Source organism: Musca vetustissima, unplaced genomic scaffold (assembly GCF_032173495.1).
Source record: "Musca vetustissima isolate MV318-11 ecotype Yass unplaced genomic scaffold, APGP_CSIRO_Mvet_v1 utg56336, whole genome shotgun sequence".
In the NCBI taxonomy this organism is placed as follows: Eukaryota; Metazoa; Arthropoda; class Insecta; order Diptera; family Muscidae; genus Musca; species Musca vetustissima.
In genome coordinates this window covers 53,774-72,813 of record NW_026873833.1, presented here as the reverse complement: position 1 = coordinate 72,813, position 19,040 = coordinate 53,774, and the positions used below count along the sequence as shown (strand labels likewise).

Below are 19,040 nucleotides of genomic sequence, written 5' to 3'. Positions count from 1 at the left end.
GCGAGAAATTATAGCAACAACAAGTTTATACACATATATTTGTTAGTACATATATATCTAAATGCAAACAAATGGCCAGAATACTAAAGGTAGTGGACACAGGAATGATATGTTCTTCTACTGGACACACATTCCCCCTCCGACGGGAAAAAGAAAAATCAAAACAACAATTTTCACAAATTATTGAATACTTTCCTACATGTCTACGCAAGCAATCACTTAAAAATAAAGAGAGGAACAACAAAATAAAATCGTGGAATATGTCGTGTGCCAACTGACCGATCGACTGACCGAACACATTTGCTGCTCTGGTCTTGTTTTTTAAATATTTTCCTTAATTTTATTTATTTATTCGTTTTTTATTGATTTGGACAGTATTCTTCTAGTGACTAGAATTTAATTCAAAAAAAAATAAAAAATAAACACAAAATGTTTCTTCTTTAGAAAAAAAAAAATAAGTACAAAGGAAAAATGTAATAGTTTGATTTTCCCCCTATTTAGCGCGGAAAGAACAAAAAGGTACGTGATCCACATTTTGTAATGGAAACATTTTGTAAGAAATATCAAACAAGAACCACGACAACTGTGGTGTCCGTCCATTCATTTACATTCAATGCATGTAAAAAGGAGGAGTGTAGATAAAAATTATTGTTTGTCATCACACGATTCAATTGTTTATTATTGGCCTGTCTCGCGCGACTATTTCTTCAATTAATTTAAGAAATAATTCATTTACAACAAAGCGAAAACAACTTAAAATGGGTTAATTGTTTGGCGGGGAAAATGTGCATAAAAGAAAATGTCGTTACGTTCGTCGGAACCGAACTTTTTATACCCTCTAATAGTAAAGGACCAAAAACAAATCGAGTTATGTTGAAAAGTGTCATAGTTCCATATGCTTTTAAAAAGTCATATGGACCTTTGTAGAAAATTTTCGACTAGCCTCAGAATAGCCTCTATGGCGAAATTGTTATGAAAATGCCAAAGCGAAACTTTTATATAAAGAAGATGATAATACCTGGTTTTACATTGAAAATGTCCTGTCCGAAATTCCTAATAATATCAACATTGGCTGGAAAATAAAATACCTGAATTGGAAAGGGAAATCCAAACTCCAAGAACCAAGAACGCCAAATTACAGACTGTTCCATTGGAAAAAGCGGCTAAAACCTATGGTTATCTATTGAAAATTATTCCTAGGTTGTACGAACTGCTCTCGTACAACCTCGTCGGTTGGAAAATGCGGCAAAAATCTTGAATATTTCGAAAATGTGGTGGTAAGTGTTATGCCAAAACAGATATACAATACTGGTGCCCAAAACTAAAGCAACTGAAATTGCAAACTGATTAAATGTCCTGTAACTTTTTTTAATACGAAGTTATTGTAAAGTTTTTTTTAGAATTAAATAAATTTAGTCATTAAAAAAACAAGAAATATATAAGCAAAATTTATTTTGAAATAAAAAATATTCTACAGAAAACTAAATTTACACAATTTTCGACAAACTAATGCAACTGTTTGATGTTTTTCTTATAAATAAGCAAATTTTGCTAGTAATCGACTGCATGACCATTATTTTTGATTACGGCAGAACACCTACGATACATCGAATCAATAAAATGCTCAATTTTTTCCTTAGGTATACTATTCCTCGCATCCTGGACATTTGGGAAGAGGTTATATTTTTTGATTTTGCTATGTAGGATTTTTCTATAGGGTTTGAATTAATATTGTAGGACTTCGAATTTTTAGTTGACCTGGTATTTTGATGTTACTTTCACATATTGAAATAAACTGAAGGACCTTGAAAGATAAATTGATATGCTTGCTTGCCTCAACTACTGAGAACACTTCCAAACCTTCTCAACACCGATTAAATTTCATTTCCCACTGTGTACCAAAGAAAAACTTTTCCAACCTATCTTAATAAAAACATAATTGAGAAAATGTGTAATCAAAATATAAAACATAGGTAGGCAGGTAATTGTAGGAAATATTAATATTTTCTAAGAATTTGTTTTCAAAAATATTTAATAAATTGAAGAGAAAATCCAGAAAACAAACTACTTTGTATGGTGTAATGACATAAAACAGATGACCATCAAAATATTTGAATGCAACAGAGCAAAAAACTACAAAAATATAAAAAAAGTTTTTTAAATCATGCCTAAATATTGATGCTATTTGTTGATAATAATTTTAGTTGATTTTATTGAAATTCAAAATTCATCTGTATTGTGTACGGAAAGAAGAAAACGACCTTCAGAGAGGAGGCACCAAAAGAAATTTTTATAATTTATGGACATCCATCATTAACTGATTATCATCGTTCATAATTTTACAAGATAAATAATTGATTTAAATTACATTTATTATTGCAATACCAGAGGCCAGACGAGGAGGTATGGAATTTTACCCTTTATAAACACACAAAAGTCAAACACACGAACACACACACACACATCCACACGAAATATTAAGTGTTCTGCAAAAGAAATGTTTATTGAAAAGATAGATTTTCAATCTGTTTGGCATTCCTTCCGAAAACATGCGTCCATTCGTCGTCGTCATCATTTATAATCCTAAAACCAATTTTCTTCCGTTTATTATTTTCCCCAATAACAACATCAGCAACAAGTAAACACGATGAATAGAGGAAAACAAAAAACACTTTTTTATATTTGCATACATACAATAGCAAAAGAAAATATTTTTCAAACGTTCCCATGCGTCAATTATATATTTTTTGCAATTGCCATTGCCACATTAAGACAGTAATAAAAAAATAATTTGCTAAACAGAAAAAAAATGAGAATTTATCTGCAAGAGGAATTATAGAATTTCATAGGCTTTGCTAATCAAAAAATAAATAAATAAAAGAAAGAAAAAATGTTACTTTCTTTCAAAAAAAATTCAAATCCTACATAACCAAGACTAAATCGAAACCTAAAGGAAATGATATCCTCAAAGAATCCAATTTTTTAAGAAGGGATGCACACTATTTTTTTGGTTCATTTTAAAGTACAGGTAGAATAGAATCAATATACCGCAAAAAATCGACTCTTATAATTCGAGAAATCACTGATTTATTCATGGAATATTTTTTAAAACCATATTTTTTGATCAATTATTTTCAAAATCACTGGCAATTAGCTGTTTTATCGGTGTACTGCATTTGATTTTAGGCCTTTTTATATTTTTTGACAGTAAGTCAAAATTGAAACCATTTAAATATTATCTATAAGAATCGTAATAGATGTAGAAACCAAAATACACTGCGTATCATAACTATAGACGCACCCTTAATTCAATTGGTATGTTAGTTGAGAAATAAAATGGACCCATTAAGTTATTGTTCACAATAAAATGATCAAAAACACATATTATTCAACAAAAATAATTAATTTATTCTTTATGGTTTCGCCGAATTCTGCACTTTCAAAATTGCTGGTGTTGCATAACTATAGACGCACTTTTACAAAATTAGAAAAATTAATTTTTTTAAACTTAAATAAAATAAAATTACTTTTATAAATAATGGGTAGGACCTCCCTTATTTTGAATAAGTTCAAAAATTTTATCCATCACACTGTTGATCAAAATTATTCGCAAGTCTTCATCGATTGACCGCCATTCATCGAAAATCACTTCTTGGAGGTAAAATACAGTTTGGTATTGGAGGTTTTCGGCATAGACACGATGAGTCAAGATTCCACACATGTTCTCGATCGGATTCTGGTCGGAAATTTTAATATTTTTCGATTTTAACCATACTTGAGTATGGCGACTTTTATGAACTGGTGCGTTGTCCTGCTGAAAAACGAGTCCTTGATTGTTGCTGCTTTCCCAAAATTGCAATAATTTGTCTTCCAAGACTTGAACGTACTCCACTGAATTCATTCGACAACATGGAAATGTCAAATAAAGCATTCCGTGGCTATAAAATGCTCCCAAGGTGGCGGTTACCTAAATATCGTTATTTCTTAATACGATATTTCGGTGGTGGTTCCTTAATGGCCTTGGGAGCATTTTATAGCCTTTATTTGACATTTCCATGTTGTCGAATGAATTCAATGGAGTACGTTCAAGTCTTGGAAGACAAATTATTGCAATTTTGGGAAAGCAGCAACAATCAAGGACTCGTTTTTCAGCAGGACAACGCACCAGTTCATAAAAGTCGCCATACTCAAGTATGGTTAAAATCGAAAAATATTAAAATTTCCGACCAGAATCCGATCGAGAACATGTGTGGAATCTTGACTCATCGTGTCTATGCCGAAAACCTCCAATACCAAACTGTATTTTACCTCCAAGAAGTGATTTTCGATGAATGGCGGTCAATCGATGAAGACTTGCGAATAATTTTGATCAACAGTGTGATGGATAAAATTTTTGAACTTATTCAAAATAAGGGAGGTCCTACCCATTATTTATAAAAGTTAATTTATTTTATTGAAGTTTAAAAAAATTAATTTTTCTAATTTTGTAAAAGTGCGTCTATAGTTATGCAACACCAGCAATTTTGAAAGTGCAGAATTCGGCGAAACCATAAAGAATAAATTAATTATTTTTGTTGAATAATATGTGTTTTTGATCGTTTTATTGTGAACAATAACTTAATGGGTCCATTTTATTTCTCAACTAACATACCAATTGAATTAAGGGTGCGTCTATAGTTATGATACGCAGTGTATAGTAAAAAACTAAAATTTGTTTGTACTTTAGAGTTGCATTAGTTTTGTCCAAGCAAAAATTGTGACAATTCTCTTATCCATAAATTATAATTTAAGATTTAAACTGAAAAAACAAGTCGATATCTTTATTTTTGAAAAATTTGTTTGGAATATCAGTGTGCCAAGGGAAGAACCCGTTGCGTTGAAAATAAATCTTCTAAAAATCAAATTTAATACCAAAAATATAAATAGAAATATACATTTATTTAACTGCATTTTATTCGAAATTATTTAATCTTAATTATCAAACTTCGTATTTATGAAATTTCCTTCATAACTACAAAACTAAAGCAAATTTGAAATAATTTCATCGGTACCACCGTGATTTTTTGTATGTCTATATCCTTCATCAGTAATTGGCAGATCTATACAATGGCAAATGGGGCTCAAATAAAATATATTACAAAAAAACGATGTGAATGCACTTGAACATGATGTTGTAAACAAATAGAAAGAAAATATATTTATTTATTGATATTTTTGCATTGTAAAAGAACTTGATGCATGGAAATTTACTGACTAGTGTAAACATTTTGTTTTCAATACATTTGGCATTAAATTCCAAAATGTAATTGGAAACATACACTGGTGACCAAAACTAAAGCAACTGAAATTTGCAAACTGAATAAATGAGCTGTAACTTTTTTTTTTTGAAAATAAAGTTGTGGTGAAAGTTTTTTCACAAATAAGTAAATAATTTATTCAATTTTAAACAAAACAAAAAAATACAAGTGCAAAATTTATTTTGAATGAACAAATATTCTAAATGAATTGACCCCATTTTTGCATGGTCAAAACTAACCCAACTTTTTGATTTTTTGATATAAATAAGCAAATTTTACAAGTAATCGACAGCATTACCATTATTTTTGATTATGACAGCACATCTACCAGGCATTGAATCATTGAGCCTGTGGTAAGAGGTTATGTTTGTCTATTTCTGAATTAGTTGTGATTTTGCTATCTATGATAATACAAAGATTTTTCTTTGTGGGTAAAGATCTGATGATAGTTTTGGCCATTATAAAATCCTGATTTTTGACTCCCACAACCAATCTTTGACATGTTTCTGTGTATGTGTAGTGGTAATTGTCAAGCTGAAACACCAAAACAAGCGCTATATATTTTCTTCAGCCAAGGCAACCATAGCGTTTTCAAAATATTTGTATACACAATCCAATCCATTACTTCACAAATCTCAAAAAAGATCGATTTTCATAAAAAGAAAAATAGCCCAATACCATTATTGACCCTTCTCCATGCTTCCCCGTAACCTTGCAATATTGTGGCATCAGTCTTTCTTTTATTTGACCTTCTCACAGAATTTTTTTCTGATTCTTTCAAATTTAACTTTAATTCATTCGAGATCATAATATCTCTCCACTGAGTAGTTTTTCAATTAGTATTGGCTTTAGCGAAAGACAATCTGGCTTTCCGATTCTTTTCAGAAATTAAAGAACTTTCTTAATAGTTTCCGGGCATGTAGAACTGCTACCATAGCTCGTCCATGCTCAGTTCTTAAAATTATATCCAACGACGATTAGTCTCACAAATTTTAAACGAGTATTTTTTTACTGTTATGGCTATTTGTTGATCTGTACGAACTGATGTTCCTTTGCAGCCTTCCTCCGAGCTGAACCGACTCTACTGATTTAGTTTCATAAAGTCAACTTATAATTCGAGAAATCGGGGATTTATTTATGGAATATTTCTCCAATAGGATCGAAATAGGCGTAGAAACCAAAACATAGTAAATATGACGGCAATATTAACTAATATTTTAGAGCTCATCTGTTTGTACTGTAGAGTTGCATTAGTTTTGTCCAAGTAAAAATTTAGACAATTCCCTAATCCATAAATTATCAATTATTTCATAATGCATTTTTCATTAATGCTTTTGTTTTTTAAAAACTGAAAAAACCAACATGATATCTTTATTTTTGAAAAAATTATGTGGCATTTATTAATTTTACAATTTTAGTTGGTTTTGTTTTGGCTACCAGTGTACTGATCTTTTTTCTTCTGTACAAAATATCGATAACGAGTTGCTTTAGTTTTGTCCAAGCAATTATTAAGGCAATTCCCTTATTCATAAATTTTTATTTATTTCATATTGAATTTTGCATAAATGCTTAAGTTTTTTTAACGCGAAAAATTACCCGATTTAAATCTGAAAAAGCCAACACGATATCTTTATTTTTGAAAAAGTTATGCGGCATTTATTAACCTTGCAACTTTAGTTGCTTTAGTTTGGGCCATCAGTGTATTTAAATAGCAAGTTACTATACCGAATTGGGGAAAGAAACAAATTACTATTTTTTTACTAACCGGACGAAGGGAAAGTTAATGAATTATTAGATCTTTAGATGCGAATCTTGGGGGAATCGCTTGAATTATGCAAAAGAAGGCATTAATTTTAATGTTTTACTTAAAGACCTACGGGATACAGAACATAGCTTCAGAGATCGCATTCAGAAATTTCAGATGACTTTGACACACACCCTCACTCTTAACCACTACAGGAAGAATTTCAAGTATAGAACACACATCGAAATCCGATGTAAAAATACGTATTACCGCAATTGTTACAAAATGTTTTTTTATGTCAATGAATACCATTTAATAAAAATTCTTCCTCTAAAATTTAAAGTCCAAGATTTTAAAATGTTCAAAAGTCATATGAATCGATATAAAAAATTAAAATGTAATAGTATATTTTTTACTAACCATAGCACATTTTGTTTTCTATATTTTTATTTCAAAAATTTGCTTTTGGCACAGAACACCAAAAATGTTGCTGTTTTGCAGATATTTTAAATCACAATGCAGATTCTCTCTTTTTTGAACTTCGTTAAACACAAAATATCTGCTTTGACAATATTTTTTGTTTAGTTTTTATCACAATTATCGTTATTTTGGTACTAATACGTTTTAAAAACACCAAATATTTTTTCAAAATATTTCAAATCACAATTTTGTTTTCATTTTGTACTCTCCTTTTTTTGATATTCTTTGAATTTTCAGGTTTGTTTTAAAATTTTACACGCCGACCGAAAACTAAAATACAAATACTTTTTAAGTAAATTTTTATAAAATAATTTTCTTCATTTTTGCAATAAAATAATTTTGAATGCAACGATGCATAACCGAATGTCCGACCAACTGACTAAGCCAGCAGCAACCGTTTCACAGTAAGGGTTTGTAGCGAATAAACATGTCGGCCACAAGCAAATAGCGGCAAACTGAACGACATTAAAAGGATGATTTGGTCTTGTTAAAAATTCAAGAGTATAGGTAGACGATAAGGACGACAGTAATGCATAATGCCAGGTAGGAAAGAAGAAGTAGGTACAACAACTGGGGTAATCCATGCCATGCCATAGTAGTAACTTAACTGCAACAACAACAAGCAACAAGCCACCATGTGTTGCACACATTGTGGATCAAAGTGCAGAAATTAAATGGAAAAATGGACAAACAAGGAACTTCTAAGGATGTGAGAAGCAAACAAGTGCTAATTTTGTGCAAGGAAGCAGCAAAAGAGAGGGAATACAAGAATGAGAGAGTGAAAGAAACCGTGAGAGAATACAATACCACCAAGCAGGTGGTTTTGTTTCCATTATTTCAAAACTGAAATAAACTGCAGGTGGCAGGTAGCAAAAGGATTTGCAAAAACATAAAAATCCAGCAAGTGCCAGGACTCGGTAGTAATTTAGAGGCAACATTAACGCTTAAGCTTTTCCGATTTATTTAAATCTCAAGTGACAAAATTGCTCATTTTTCAGCCTTTGACATTGTGGCCAATTAAGGAACGACGAGCAAAAGGTTAAATTGCCCTCAACAAATACCAACATGTTTTGTTCTTAGAATTTCAAGATCAGTGGCAGCAGCATTCCATTCGAATATTTGAAAATGATTTAAAATTCACTAAAGCATATTATTAGCCATAAATTTTACGTTTACGCATCAGTGGGGCGTTGGGTGATTTTCACTGAAGTGTTTCACAAAAAAAGTATTTAACGAAAATGTGTATTTTGGTAGAATTTGTGAATGTGGTGTTCGTATATAGCTTTATTTGAAAACAAGCAAGGTAATTTACATTTACAATGATTGCCAAAACTAAAGCAACTAAAATTGCAAAGATAATAAATGCCGTATAACTTTTCAAAAAAAAAAAAGACATATCGTTTGAGTTTTATATAGGGTACTTTATTCACTTTAAAATAACAAAAGCACAAATGCCCAATTCATTTTGAAATATAAAATAATGTATGGAAATTGAAATTGACTCAATTTTTGCTTGGACAAAACTAAAGCAACTCTACTGTACAAACATATTAGCTCTGAAATTTGAGTGGTTTTTACTGTTTGATTACTACGATTTGGTTTCTACATCTATTTTGATGCTTATAGATCACATTTAAAAAGGGTTTATTACAATCCATAATTATTACTGTTATTTGTATAAATGGTTTAATACAGCTATGGTCGATTTTTAGCTCCTGGGTGATGGTACGACTGCTAACATGCCGCTCAACTTCGATCATTTCCCCACTTTTATCGACATTTTCGACGACCGACCTACCTGTGCGAGGGGCATCTTTAACATCAAAAATTCCTGAACGGAATCTACGAAAGGTGCACATAATTGGATGTTACAGTATCGGAAACATAAACACCATTTACAATTTTTTCCGCTTGGATTGCATTTTCGCATTTGTCAAAGAAAAACTGTAAAATGTTCCAAATTTTCTCTTTGCTTACTTCCATTTTTAACACCCTGTAACTCACAACTGAATGCATCAAAGAAAACCCAGTAAGGAAAGTAGTAAAGTCGGACTGGGCTGACTATATGATACCCTTCACCACTTTGGGTATATTCTACATATGCATCCTAACAAACGTCGCACCATTTACATAAAATCGGACGAAACTATATGTGAGCTATATTTAAATCTGATCCGATTTTCTTCAATTTTAATAGGGTTCGTACTTGGGCCAAATAAGTGGCTTGCGCCAAATTTCATCGAAATCGGATCATAATACTTTGTTTACAATTTAATATCTACAGATGGACGGACATGCATAAATCGTCTCAGAAAGTGATTCTATGCATATTCTCAAAAGGAACCATGTGTCTAACTCGTTTCCTTTTGCCTGTTACAAACATATGCACAAAGACATAATACCCTGTACTACAGTTTGGTGAAGGGTATAAACAGTAAAATCATTTTTTTCCTGCGAAATGACACCCTTCCAACGAGCATAAATCTGAAATTGTTTGATCGATACTTTACGAGAAATCTATCAGTACAGCAATCTGCCGAAAAAATAATGGATTTCTTTTCCCCAAACTAATATTTTGACTTACTGACAAAAATATATAAAAATGGATAGAAACAAATACAGTACCCCGATAAAACAGCGAAATACCAGTGATTTTGAAAATAATTTATGACAGAAAATGATTTTGGAGAAATATTCCATTAATAAATCAATGGTTTCTCGAATTATAAATTGATTTTATGCAACCATATCAGTAGTGACAGTGCTCCACGGAGGGAGACCGCGAAAGAAATCATTTCGTAATGATCAACAAATTGTCATAGCAGTACAAAAATACCCATTTAAGAGTTCAAAGGAATTGGTGGGTTATCATTGGATATAACCTTAAGAAAAGAGCGTGGACGAACTATGGTAGCAGACCTACATGACCGGAAACTATCAAGAAAGTTCTTGCGGGAGTTCTTGGTTGCGGGAGTCAAAAATCAGCGTTTTATAATGGTCAACACATTCATCACATCTTTACCCTTTATAAAAATCTTTGGAGTATCACAAATAGCAAAATAAAAGAGAGGTGCACAAACAGACATAACCTATTCCCAAAGGTTTAGGATGCAAGGAATAGTATACCAAAGGAACAACTTGTGCTGTCGTAATGAAAAATAATGGTTATGATGCCGATTACTAGCATAATTTGCTTATTTATAAGAAAAAAACGTTGCTTTAGCAGCAAAAATTGTATCAATTTAGTTTTCCATTGTATATTTTTTTATTTTAAAATAAATTTTGAGTTTATGTTGTATATTTTTATAAAAAGAATCAAATACCTATTTGTTTCTAAAAAACACTTTCGCTATAACTTTATTTTTAAAAAAGTGACAGTTAATTTATTCAGTTGCTTTAGTTTTGGCCACCAGTGTATATGAGAGCTATATCTATATCTGATCCGATTTCTATATTGAATACAACATCGATTACTAGCAAAATTTGCTTATTTATAATATCAAAAGTTGCTTTAGTTTTGACCAAGCAAAAATTGGGTCAATTTTGTTTTCCATAGAATATTTTTTTTTTTTTCAAAATTTTTTTGCCTTGATAAATAGAAATAATGTACAAAAATGGGCCCCAGTGCAGCTAAAAATGTTAGCAAAACGACTTTATGGCTGTCAAGGAATTCTCTAAAAACATTGCACAAGGTGCTCTAGTCACTATTCTAAATGCACAGGAATACAAAAGCTGAAAATCTTACTCGACTATTAACCTACTACAACGAAATAACGTGACCTGTTGATTCTGTCCCAGGAAATGTGAGATTACTGTAGGAACCATAACAGGTCACTGCAGGATTAGATTAAGCCAAAACTAAGGTAATTGTTCTTCATAGCAATAAATCCTTTACTTGTATGGTTACAGTACCCTTTTCTAGATTCTTTTTCTTTGAGAGAAAGGTCACCGAGCGGAGTGGATGCTTATTTATTCCGATAGTCACACATCTTTTAACCACTATTCAATACCATGTAAATTACATACATTTGGACGGAATCTTATCTGTGGGCAAATGTAAGTAGTGTTAATTACAGAAATAAACAAATACAATAAGTATACGTATATCATCTCACTAACGATGGGTATAACTTGTATTCATTAGCATTATATAAATTTAAAAAGAAAAAATAAAAAAAATTGCAACAATTTCCAAAGAAAAATCTGAATATAGAAGTCTAAAATTTTACTACAACTATATTTGGTTACCAAACGATATATCCCTACTCAATAGTAGTTTCGCTAAGTTTCAACAAATCATTGGGCGATTTTCGAAAATATTCTGTTTATTGAGCAATTGGATTAAACGTGAAATACTGCATAAAAATATCATTAAGCAACATTTTAATAACATTCGAAAATTCACAATCCTTACAACCTTAATGCCCCTAGAGATTATGTATTTCAAACACTATGATCTACATCTGCTACAATATTAAAGATCGTGTCATCGACACGGCGGAAATTGTACCATGTTAAGTGCATGCATGCATGGAAATGTCGTAAAAATAGGAGAAACAACAATAATCATGTACTTGACACTCACGCACTTCTTCTGAGGTTCAAGAGAAAAATACCATAAAAAAGAAAGGAAAATAAGAAACATTTACATACATATATTGAAGGTGACTATTTTTAAATGAGGAGAAACAAAAACACGATCGTAACCATGGGCATGGTCTTTTGACAATGTCAAAAGAGTTGTTGCACGCCAAAGAAATACAAAAAAATACAACATGGCACAGGCCACCACAACAGAAATAATACAAAATATATATTTTGCTAAAAATAAATACGTAACAACAACAACTAAAACACTTTTCGTCTCTGTAATACACTAAATAGGTATTTCCTTCTAATTATAAACTAAACAGTCACCGTGCTGTGACTATAAACATAAACAGTATGGATACAAAACGTGTTTGTCACCACACCGGTCGGACGGATGGGATGACTCTTCGATTCTTGGTCTCTTCACATTTCTTTGGAAAACAGCTGTACGGTTTGGGCTAGACGGTTTGTTAAGACCCATCATAAAATTAGGAAATCCCCCTTTTGGTTTATTGCAGTAATAAATGAGGGAGAGTTTACTATCAAGAGACAGAGAGAGGAAGGAAGAGAGAAAAGGAGAGAGACACAAGGGCCAGGAAAAGAAAAAGTAGGAGAGATCTTGAAAATGCCTGTTGTTGTCACGGAACAAGTTCACAATGTTTATTTACCAACAGAGTTCAAAGTAACAATGTGCGGCGCTTCGGCAACACAAGGAAAAACGTTCAAAAAAAAAGCATTCAAAAAAACTATTTGTGATATTGTGATATGATGAGACCCGAGTCTGTCTCGTAAAAGCAGCAACCCCCACAGTCTCCTCAAAAGCAAGATTTACACCTCCTGACACCAATATCACTATACTTGACATCCTGAAAGTTTATACGGTTTGGCGAAGTGAATCAATAAAATGATCAATTTGCTCCTTGGGTATACTATCCATAGCATCATGAACCTTTAGGAAGAGTTTATGTCTGTTTCTTTGCGAAACTCTTTTGATTTTCCTATTTATGATACTCCAAAGATTTTTCTATAGAGTAAAGGTGTGATGATTATGTTGGCCATTATAAAACTCTGATTTTCGACCACCGCAACCAATCTTCGACATGTTTTGGCGTATATTTGGAGGTTATTGTCAAGCTGAAACATCTAAATAAGCGATATATTTTCTTCGGCGAAGGGAACCATAGCGTCGTCCAACACATTTGTATAAACAATTCGATCCATTACCTTTTTCGGCAGATGGCTGTACTGATGGATTTCTCGTAAAGTATCGATTAAAAAATTTCAGATTTATGCTCGTTGGAAGGGTGACATTTCGCAGTAAAAAAAATATGTTGCTGTTTTTTGTTTGGTTCATTCAGTTGTGAGTTACAGGGTGTTAATAATGGAAGTGAACAAAGAGAAAATTCCGTACATTTTGCAGTTATTCTTTGACAAAGGTGAAAATGCAAGCCAAGCGGCTAAAATTGTGAATGGGGTTTGTGGTTCCGATACTGTAACAGCCAAAGATGCTGATGATAAAGATGGCCGTCGACTGGCCAACCTGTGCGGTACAATCGGAGAAATGATCGAAGTTGACCCGCATGTTAGCAGTCGTAACATCGACCAGGAGCTAAAAAATCGGTCATAAAACTGTTTTAAACCATTCACAATTGACCAGAATTGGCCAACAGGAAAGGTCTCGTGTCCCACCAGGACAACGCTAGGACATACACATCCACAGTTAGTCGCCAGAAACTTCGGGAGCTTAGTTGGGAAGTTTTAATGCATCCGCCATACAGTCCGGCCTTGCACCAAGTGATTATCATCTTTTAATTACATTGAAATTTTTTTTATAATAAAAAATTAGTATCTGGGGAGGATTATAAAAATCGACTACTAGAGTTTTTTTGCAAATAGAGAGCAGGATTTCTATGAGAATGAAAATGACAACAAAAAGATGCATATTTTGCCCAAATCGGTCATCCCGAAGCATGTTAAATATATTCTTTTATTTCATATAAAAATAATGAGTTTCTTTTTCCCCAAACTAATATATAGAACTCCATAAAAAGAAAAACAGCCCAATACCATTATTGATCCATGCTTCCCAGAACCCTTGTGACATGAGCCATTCATTTTTAGATTTTCTCACGGTAATTTTTTTCATGGCAGCGTCTTTAATATTTTATTCATCCGAGAGCATAATATTTCTCCACTGAGCCGGATTCCAATTAGTGTAACCTTTTCGAAAGGCAATCTGGCTTTCCGATTCTTTTCAGATATAAAAACTTTCTTGATAGTTTTCGGGCATGTAGGACTGCTACCATAGCTCTGCGACGCCATGTTCTTGAGGTTATATCGAACGATAACCATCTCACAAATTCCGTTGAACTCTTAAGTGGGTACTTTTTAGTGCTATGACAATTTGTTGATCAAGTCCGAACTGATGTTCTTTTGCAGCCTTCCTCCGTGCTGAACTGTCACTACTGATATAGTTGCATAAAATCAACCAATAATCTTTTATTTATTCATGAAATATTTCTCCGAAATCTTATTCTGCAATAAATAATTTTCATAATCATGGGTAATTATCTCCAAGAATTGAAAAACAGACATTTGTTATTGAAATAAAACCGATTTTACATGATCTAAAAGAATCGAAATAGATGTAAAAATCAAAACGTAATTATAACGGTAAAAATAACTAAAATATTACGAGCTCATCTATACTACAGAGTTGCATTAGTTTTGTCCAAGCAAAACTTGAGACATTTCCCTTATCCATAAATTTTGTATTTATTTCATAATGAATTTGGCATCAATGCTTTTTTAGGAGAATAAAGTAACCGACTTTAAACTGAAAAAACCAAAACAATATCTTTATTTTGGAGCAGTTAATGCGGCATTTATTAACATTGTAATTTTAGTTGCTTTAGTTTTGGCCACCAGTGTATATATACACTGCTCCTACTTTTGAAAAAAAAAAAAAAAAACGAAATGGATTACCCTGTACTTGTCATAGTTAGGAGGACATACGGAATTCGAACATACAAATTGTACTTCCTTTACATAAACAAATTATCACGAGTGTACAAAGGAAACAAGTAATGAATGCAACAACATACATTTATGTGTGCGTGTTACGATCCTCAGCACACACACGCATTCAATTGGTGGTCGTATGTGTGCAAGAATTTATGTATGTGAAAATGGGTAGGTATTTTTGAATTCAAAACAAGTCAACAACTCGCCTTCAATGATGATGCCGACGCCGCCGCCAACAAACAGCAGTAATGGACGATACCAATATGATTCACCCCAATGTCAATGTTGCAGTATTAAGGATGTACATCCAAGCTATGTACAACACACACCAGGTATTTAGAAAAATGAGAGAGAGACAAAAACGTTTTCTTTATTACTGGTTTACATTTACGGCCTAGCATTCCTGTCAACTATGTATGCATTTTCTACCTACATCATTATTAAACAACCACAAATGGAAAATAGTTTTTTTAGGAGATGGAAATTATGAAGTTATTCCAAAAAACCGCGTAACATGGATAAAAAAATTAAGGGTTTAAAACCCTGTTAAACAATGACAAAAAGTAAGAGAAAAAGAGGCGTTAAATAGGTAATTTTGGAATATGGGTTAATCCAAATTATAAAAAAACATGAATTTGGATAACATTAAAAAATCGTAAATCATATAAGAATATCTTCTAAATTACTAGTAATTGTAGAGTTATATAGCAATTTTTATAACGTAGAATCCTTGAATAGGTGGAGAAATATAATGATCTCGGATGTATTAAAATTAAATATTAAAGATTTAGACATGAAAAAATTGCCAAAAATGAAAGGCTCATGCCACAGTATTGCAAGGGTAAAGAAGATTGTCAAAAATCAGAATATAATGGCAAACACAATCATCAGGTATACACCCTTTAAAAAAATCTTTGGAGTATCATAGATAGTAAATCAAAATAGTTTCATAAACAAACAGACATAACCCAAAGGATCAGGATGAAAACAATAGTATACCTAAGGATCAAATTTAGCATTTTTTTGATTCAATGCCTCGTAGGTGTCCAGTCGTAATGAAAAAAATTGTTTACGACGTCGATAACTAGAACAAAATTGATTTAGTTTTGACCAAAATAAACTAATAAAAAATTGTAATATCATTCTGATAACGACAAATTTGTTAATTGTACCCTCCACATACATATAATGAAATCTGCGAAATTTCGATACCTTGGGGATTGAGGCTCGTTTTAAAATCAAATTGGTGGTAATTTGGTATTTTAGATCCTCGTTGAGTGGCAAATCAGCTTATCAAAATTTTGGTCGGTAATTTGGAATTTTGATTCTCATTTGGTAGTAAATCTTTATATCAAATATAATCAATATTGATTAGGGTAGTAGGGGAGACTGGGGCACCTTCGGCATCGGGGCACCTTCGGCAATCGCGTTTTCGATATGAAGCTCTCACCGTACATCACTAGTTTCGATACATAGGTATCGAATATCGAAATAAATAACTGACACAAAGTTTGAAATTTCTAGCTAATAAACTTATTTAGATACATGGGTTTTTATATTTTTATAGATGTTTCTGTAATATTTCAATTCCACTTCGTAAGTATTTCGCGTATAAAACTTTTTAAATTTTTAAGACAATATTATTAAAAAGTGGTTAAATACGATGTGTATTATTATAGAAATGTTTAAAAATATAATGTTTTTAAAAACTAATCGAAAAAAATGAAAAAAACTATAAAAAGTACATTCGGGGTACATTCGGCATTTTAAAGTGGGGCACATTCGACCATATACAGATTGTGCAATATTATTTCCTTAAAATGTTTTTGAGTTTGTCTTTAAAACTAATCCTTTAATATGGTCCGAAATTGCATATATAATATCAAACGTACTTGTATTGACGAAAATGCGATAAAAAACCCTTATTTCTGATGTTGTGTGCGAGCTTGAGATGTAAACGTACGCCGTTGGAAAATAAAGCCCTATAATTCAAGCATTGTGTGGCGTATTAAAACCAAATAGAGCCTTTAGAGGATCAGAATTTCAACCAGACTGATAGCGATGACAATTACCCGGCTATGACTATGTTGAATAAGTACTGAGATATAGAGCTCTAAAAAAAAGTGCCGAAGGTGCCCCAGTCTCCCCTACCTCCCTTCCTGATATTTTATTTTGCGAAAGAGGAAGAAAATATATGATTTTTTTCATAGGGGATGTCCATACTTCCCGAGATATAGGCCACTGATGTTCAACAATAATGTGCTCAAACTTCGTCCGACCGATGTAGGTAATATGTTTATGGTTGAAAAACGTGCACATTTGAAACAATCTCCTATGGAGTGGTGGAAAATTCGACTACGCGATCAAAAATGGTCCTAAATAGACACTCTTCGACCGCGAATTTATGACATTCTTCTATGGACAGATGAAAATTATGCTACGGGATCGACAATTTCTTTTATTTTATATAAAAAAACGAATAACATCACCTTCAACAGCACATAAATGAAAGATGTGCACATATGAGTTACGGATCTTCATAGGTCCACACCTCGGGAAGTATGGACTTCCCCATGAATGTCATGTGTTCGTGATCGTCTCACTAAGGTAAACATTTTCGAAAAGTCTGAGATAAGCACACAGAACTGAACAAAAGCCATTTTAGATTCGCGAATATTCCTGAGAAAAACTATCAATATTGGCTTCATATAATGTTACATAGTAGCCCTATTTCTTTTACCAACGAGTTGAGTTGGCAGACGTAGGTGAACGTAGAAACCTCTGTCTTGGAAACGAATTTACTATTGTTTATTGTTTGATTTACATGACATATTCTGCATATAAAGTCCCAATTGATTTAAGGTAATTTTGGCCTGGTTAGCCGGTCTGGCTCGACATTGATCACCTCCTTTATAACTTGATCTTATTTCATTAACAAATAAACCAAATATTTAAAATTTCCCTATGACTACAGTAGACTGTAAGTATCTCACTTCCTGCCTAACTGTGTTTGCCGCCACTTTAATTTGTTTACTCAAGCAGCTTGCGGCGACCAACAATGTTGACCACGGCGAATGCATTTCAATTTTTTGCCATTAGGATCCGCTGTACTAGTAGGTATTTCCTAATTACAGCTTTAATTGCGTAGTCCACACATTAGTACTTTTAGATAGATTACTTCGCGATGATGATATGACGATGGCTTGCCACAAACAGGATGTGTAGTAAAATGCCAACCAAAAGAACAAAAGGTAGATTAGATTTCATTGATAAAAGCCTATATCATAGGCCAGCCACTACTTACCATACTTGGACGACGTGTGTTCGTCAATAGTTTCCATCCTGATAATTCAATCACAAAACTTCCCGGCAATGAATATACAATAAAGTGTGCGTGTGTTTGTTTGTACGTTTGTATGAATGAATGCTCACAGAGCTTAAACAGACTTGTAAACATTAAAAAAATTGTTTAGATTTTTTTCTGGTTAGATATTCAGGTAATAGGAGCGTTCCTACTGATATTTTGGAAATCCACAGTAAATTTCCCACACTAAAGACTGATTATTTTGATGTGTATAATGAGTAATCCTTTAGAGAAGCAGCATCGCAAACACGCACACAATTTAATATATCATCAGTGACCTTTCTTTTTCCACACTTCAACGCACTGAAATGTTGTAAAAAATTTTACTTTTACAACAATCTATAGGAATGTGTATCCTTGACGATAATAGATAAAAAAGAGAAAATATTTTCGCATATAAAACTTTGGCTAGCATTCAGGTAGTCGTGGGCTAGGCTAGCAAACAATATTTTTTTTCAGTGAGATCTTTTTTGTTCACTCAACGCGCAGCAGCATTCTTTTATTCTTCTCATTCCACGCAAGACAACAACCATTCAAGGAC

General features: G+C 32.5%; 1 protein-coding gene across 1 annotated transcript in view; it reads right to left on the bottom strand.

Annotated features, from left to right (window-relative positions):
- LOC133328421 (protein ECT2) overlaps positions 1-18,446 on the bottom strand; it is a 41,503-nt gene extending 23,057 nt beyond the window's left edge. The window contains exon 1 of the mRNA XM_061536994.1: positions 18,440-18,446. The gene's annotated coding sequence lies outside the window, so the exon portion shown is untranslated. The remainder of the gene's footprint in view (positions 1-18,439) is intronic.
- Between the last annotated feature and the right edge of the window lie 594 nt (positions 18,447-19,040).